General features: G+C 37.3%; 1 long non-coding RNA gene across 2 annotated transcripts; it reads left to right on the forward strand.

Moving 5' to 3' along the window:
• Window positions 1-3,496: 3,496 nt before the first annotated feature.
• On the forward strand, window positions 3,497-6,180 carry LOC122067251. Of its 2 annotated transcripts, none has more exons than XR_006136637.1 (4): window positions 3,497-3,611; window positions 3,730-4,013; window positions 4,087-4,164; window positions 5,933-6,180. It is a non-coding gene; the product is annotated as an uncharacterized LOC122067251 (long non-coding RNA). The 2 variants fall into 2 exon arrangements; XR_006136638.1 differs by lacking the exon at window positions 5,933-6,180 and adding an exon at window positions 4,866-5,428.
• The last annotated feature ends 264 nt before the right edge of the window (window positions 6,181-6,444 follow it).

Genomic DNA, 6,444 nt, shown 5'->3' on the forward strand with positions numbered 1-6,444 from the left:
GTGTGTTTGAATGTGTGTCGTGGAGATTGGGGTGCAGGGTGGCCAAAGATTGGTTCTGGCACTACATGCCTATAGTGTGTGAGTGTGGGGTACAGGGTAGTCAAAGGTTGGTTCCAGCACTATATGCCCACGGGGTGTGTGAGTGTGATTGTATTGTGGGTGACATGTTAGAATTCATTGGGCTAAGATAACTTCCCTATTGCTATAACCCTTGCCAATAGGGGTTTACGTATTGGCTAATCCTACCGTCCGACGGTCTGAGGTTGGGGACGATTTTTGGTAACTGAGGTTTCGTAGATGCCAACGTCGTGACAAACCCACACGCGATGTTGGATTCGGTGGTGGGTATACCCTACATGCGATGTTGGATTCGATGTAGTGGTATTATGAGGGATTATCAATAGGGGCTTTCTGGGTACCGAATAAACCATGTAGGGACTGGTATGCTCCTGACTCGCAACTAGCTTGAATCCTTGGGGACCGATAATGGACATTCGTGACTGGGGATACCACCTAGGTTGTAGTAGCACTTATACCCATTTGGACTTAGTAATTGTTGCTTATAATTGTTTGATAATAAATGGATCATGTCATTTCATTCATATAAATACCTTCATATTTATGTGATTGGGTACGGATATTTATATTATTGCATTTTTTTTATATTATTATGATTGCTTGTTTGTGTGCACCCCTCACTGGGCTTCGTGGAAGCTCACCCCCATTGTTGCCCCTTTTTTTTAGATGTTGATTTAGGTGACCATTTAGAGTTTGTGGTTTGAGGAGCCGGCTCTCTACGAAGGCCACCTCTGAGACAAGGAGCTAGTTATGCACGAGGATGGTTGCATATGTGATGATTGTGCATTCAGAGCACACTGAGGATGAGAGTATTATCTTTCTTTTGTACTTATCAGATATAGCCCTAGGGGCATAACTGTAATTAATATTCCACTGGGAAAATATTTTGTTAAATATGATAAATATTATTAGAATCCACCAGTTATGTATATTTGACTCTTATTATTATCTTGTGATCATAGAATCATTTCATAATTTTATGCACTTAAAGTACTGCATCGTGGATCCTGGATGGATTGTGGACACGTGTGCTTGTCCATATCACTAGCCTTCAGGTGAGTGGAGGTGGGGTGTGACACATTATGATTTCGGTAATCAGTTAGGTCAGTATCGGAAGCTGATTTTACAGATTTTTTCGTTAATATTTTAAGTTTTTATTAGATTTGTTTTGTTATTCTTTTAGTTTAACATCCTCGATTGTGGTTGATTAGATGTGTTTAGTAGTAGAGTTAATTTTCTTGGTTTTGCCCGGCTTTGTAGCGAAGAGGAATAACGAAAAGGGTAATGCACTAGATTATGCTTAGGTATGTAGAAACACAACCCTAAAATGATGCAAAAGATAATGGAAAATACAAGATCGAACAATGCACACAGATTTACGAGGTTTGGCAAGATTGCCTATATCCTCGGTGAGATAAGATCCTACTTCACTATTAATGGAGAATAGGGTTACATCACTCGTCCCTCACACCTCTCAGTATTGCTTGCATTAATCGAGAAAGAAACCCTTGCTACAAATATATAGCGAAAAACCCTAATTTGGAAAGTACGAAACAACCCTCAAATAAAAAATTGATGAGATTGGGATGGGAGAAAACAAATATGTGGCAAGGGAAAGTGAGTATCAAATACATGGTGAGGGAAAGCGAGTATGAAGAGATTATTAATAGAATGGAATGTTCTCTCAAACGCTCCTTGGAACTGAAAGTGGAAGTTCTTGAGGGGTATAAGTAATAATAAATTGCTTCTTCAAGATCTCCTTCATTATAAGAGGCTGACACCAATTCTGATTTGTCATACTCTTATAGAGGTACAGTTGTCCATGGATTCTGAAGAGGGTTTTGTGCAGTGCTCAGGGAGCTACAGGGATTCCTTGTATTCCTTCTCACACTTAATCAAAAATTGGATAGCCTATTGCGAGCATTTTTGGCTATTATGAATAAAATTTCATCGGGAGATTTTGACAAGGAGGATTCAGTGGTTTCTGAGTCCCCTGGAAGTAAGGAACATGTCAGTAATGAAGAATTGAGTGATTTGGAGTTGTAGAGAACAGCTCCAAGGACATCAATTGACTCTGCTTCTCCCATTTCATAGGAAGGTTGGCATGGAAAGTTTTGTAAAGGGAGTACAAAGCCTCTTCGTAGCCTGCGCCTGATTACGAAACTTCTTGACTTCAATAAATTCACTAAGTTATGTGATGTTATAAAAGAGATAATGTGGTTTTAAGTTTTGGCTAAGTTGGAGGAAATATATATATATATATATATGCATTTTCACTTTAAAGACAGACAATATTCTAATTATGATAAAGTTGTTATAGTATTTTGTCATAAATTTTGATAGGCATTTCATTCATATTGATACATTTCCATCCATGTAAAAATTCTCCTATTTTATAATTCATGGACATGTCAATTTGGATATTAATGGAAAATTCTCCTTGATTGATGGAATGATGAGTCCGTATTGGATAACATGCTACATATGCCTGATTCCATTAGGTGCATTTGGTTTCCTTTGTGTTAACATTAATAAGTGTCTACTATTCAGAATATGACTCAAACAAAATGTAATACCCCCAAATCCAGGTGAGATATGGATACAGGCCCTCGCGGGCCACCTTTAAGTAATGCCATAAAAACGGTCGATCAACATAAAATCCTCAAAACTTTGGTCATTCAATCATGGGCTCACCTCTACTATTCACCTTACTATTCACGGGATCCGCCACGCTCCCGCTGCTCACTCTGATTAATTTCATCAAATATACATATTGACCCATTTATCTTTTGTTGCTACATATCAAAATCTGCCAAAACCTCAATAATAGATATCTTGTAGCCTATTCATAAATTACAGTTAATTCTTTAAAAATACATTCGCTTTAATTGACCTTTCCTCTGTACCAAGCCACACCTGAGGCTGTGAGACATAAAATCGTAGTGGGGTGAGCTAAAGGGAATTGGCTCAGTAAGATGGAACATGGCATAATCACACTTAGTACAAAAATACATATACTTAAATTTTCATTCTTTTCTCATGCATGCATAAAAACATCTTTTGTAGCTTGTTAAAATCTCTTGTTCATATCACTTCACCGGGTTGTTTCGGCTCTGTACTGTAACGTTCTAAAAAATGGGTTCTGATGTTTTTTTATTTTTTTGAAATAGAAATGAGGTAAAACCTGTATGGGAAGCCCGGTTCAATTTCTTGTTTTTTTGAAATGAACCGGGTACTTATGAGACTTTTGAATCCTTTTTTTGGAGCATGAAATACTTACTTTTCACTTTCAGAATTGATTCTGAGCAAAAGGCACCGAAACATATGTAGCACTTAAGTTACGAAGGGTAAATGGGGAAATTACCCTCAAAACATAACAAAAGTTATGTTTCAAGGGTATTGTAAACCCTAACCCCACTTTGCACTTGGAGAACATCTAGAGAAGAGAAGAGGAGAGAAGAGAAGAGGCGAGAAGCTCTGCTGAAACGAAGAGCAGAGTTGTCACCATCTTCGATCTGCCATCCGTCCGCGAGGTGGGATGCATTCACTCTCTCTCTCTCTCTCTCTCTCTCTCTCTCTCTCTCTCTCTCTCTCTCTCTCTCTCTCTCTCTCTCTCGCTCTCTCTATCCACTGATTTTGCTTATTTTGCAGGTTTTCTGTTGTTCCAGCGAGTTCGAGCCTTCAAGGTTCCTCTGTGCACGAAGCTGTATTGCAAGATCTCTCTCTCTCTTTCTCTTTCTCGTTCTCTTTCTCTTTCTCTTTCTCTTTATCTCACTCTCATTCCCTTTCTTTCTTGATCTCTTCTCCCTCTTCCTCTGTGCCTTCATCTCTGAAAAATCTAAACTTTTTCACTCTCTGTGGGCCTTCTTCTCCTTCAACAGCACTGTTCTTAACATCTGGACTATTGTAAAATTTGGAATCACTCCTCGTTCTGGGTATGTTCTTGATTTATTTCTGCTACTTTTTTGAAGAGCTTCTCCCTCATATGTTTCTTTGACGTATTTGTAGGGGAAGCGGGGTATTGAGAAACAACCTTTTCAACTTCCTGATTTCATTGATGCCATTGGGATTGATAAACTAAGATAGGTGAGTAGATATGAGTGAAAATTTCCGATTTTCATTGGAATAATTTGCATCTAGATGTTCTTCCCATTACCACTGTTCATAGATCTTTGCTGGGTTGTATATATTGAAAGGTCACTGTGTTATTTTGTCTCTGTGCTCGGCAATTAAATCACAATGGATAAGAGAAAAAAGGAATTGTAGAGAGAGAGAGAGTGCGGAAATTCCAGAGAGAGAGAGAGAGGGATGTGGAAAAAAAGTTGGAATTGAAATTTCCCTATTTGTTCACACTGCAGAATCTTTTATTTGGAAATTTGTTTGGAGGGCTTCACCAACAACCGATAAATTGAGGGAATATACATTAACCCTCTTTGTCCGATGTTCTCTACATTTTGGAACTTTGAAACATCTCATGTTGTATTGTAATTGCCTGTCACCTGTGGCAATGTTCAGTTATAGGAGTTCAGCCTGGTTTCTTCACTAATAATTATGTCAAGAAGGTTGTTCATCATCTTTAGACTCTACTGCTCTGGACATCATTGAACAATAGAATTTTTTTTAAGTGCAGCTGCAGTTATAATGCATCAGATTTTTATAGCACAAAATCATATTGTTTATAGAAATAAAGGTACCCATCCATCCATTGTTATGCATCTCATAAACAATGGCCTTTAGAATGCAATTTTTCAACTCTTTTGATGCTTTCCAAAACTGCAATTGAGCAGGACAGCAGTACTTTGGATTTACCACTGATGCATGCAGCAGCTATGAGAATCTTTTGTGATGGGCCTGATGGCACATATGACCCATGATCAAGCAACTCAGCCACAGGATAGATAAAAAATTATGCTAACAAGGTTCTGTTAGCAGGCACAGATCCATATCGCACTTCAGATTCCTGTGGTGGTGGGGGCCTTGGCAATCTGAGTTGCATGTGAAGGAAGTGCAGGTGCTTAGGTTGCAAAGAGCATTGTGGATCTGATATTCTGAGATGATTAAGATAATTGGCCATGGAATAAAACCTCTGCTTAATATGTTTAATGTTTATTTGGTGTAATATGTTTCACATAACTTCAACCATGATGTTCACTCATTGACAACATGGGGGAACAATAATATGAGTGTGAAGTTGTTTGAACCTGGTAGTAGTATGCATGCCTGTAATAATCTAATTGAGATAGGAGTAGATATGTGTTATTTGTTGGGTGAATGCTGTGAAATACATAGTAAATTTTCTGCTGCCATCTTGGTTAGCCTGACAAGGAAATAATATAGATTCATGCTACAATAATTAGTGTGGGACCATCCTGTGGCTTTTATTCTTACCATTACGTGAAGGTTTAGCACAATCACTGACTTTAGTTGCATCAGTTGCATTTGCTTATCTCTTTGCAACTAAATCTTTTTCCTTGAAACTTCTTTCATCTTTCTGGACAAGTTTTCCTCACTCTTCGTTTTTAATATGGTGCGATCATAAAATCACTTCCGAATAGGCATATAACATCTTTCTAATTTATTACTGGAGTGAATTGAAGTGAAGTTTTCCAAAATAGCCATTTGTTGGTATTATATATGCCTGAAAATTTCATGTTCCTGCTAGTTTTCTTATGAATGCCATTGGTTCATTTTAGTACAGCCCAATATGTATTCAAAACCTCATTTGAAGGCCTTTGAAAGCCCTGTGTGAGTAAGGTCATAGGGGTTTCATAGATTAAGGGTTAGGGTGCCTTGGTGAAAATCAGTGTTTTCAATTTGGATTTTAAATTCATGTTCTTTTTTTTTGGTAAAATAGTGAGAAAATGTCAACTTCAAAACAAGCAGTTAATGAGACTGCAAAATGGAGCCAAGCAAATGTAGACAACCTTATTGTTCTGATGGTGAAGATATGGAGATATTCTTATTTGTCTCATTCGACTTAAGCTATTTGGGTAATAATGGTTTTCATAACTTAGAATTTATTAAAAAACCATTGACTATCCTTAGATTTTATTTAAAAATCACAACTTTGACACCCATGGTGAAGATGACACTTTATGTAAATATTGGTTTCTAATAGAAACGATTCTGTTAAGTACGAACCATACATGTTTCTGTTTTTTTCATGTTACAAAATCAATTTTTTTTTTTGCGATTACCATACAACATTTAAGATGCAGAATCACTCTAAAAAAATAGAAATGCAAAAAAGTGTGCTAGACCCAAAATCATGTTAAAAAAACAGAATCGTTACAGTACAGAGCCTAAGTGACCATTTGTGAGGAATTCAGAATTCTTATCTGATCTCAAATAAATTCTTTAATACTT

The sequence above is a fragment of the Macadamia integrifolia genome, unplaced genomic scaffold, assembly GCF_013358625.1.
Source record: "Macadamia integrifolia cultivar HAES 741 unplaced genomic scaffold, SCU_Mint_v3 scaffold2782, whole genome shotgun sequence".
NCBI classification, from domain to species: Eukaryota; Viridiplantae; Streptophyta; class Magnoliopsida; order Proteales; family Proteaceae; genus Macadamia; species Macadamia integrifolia.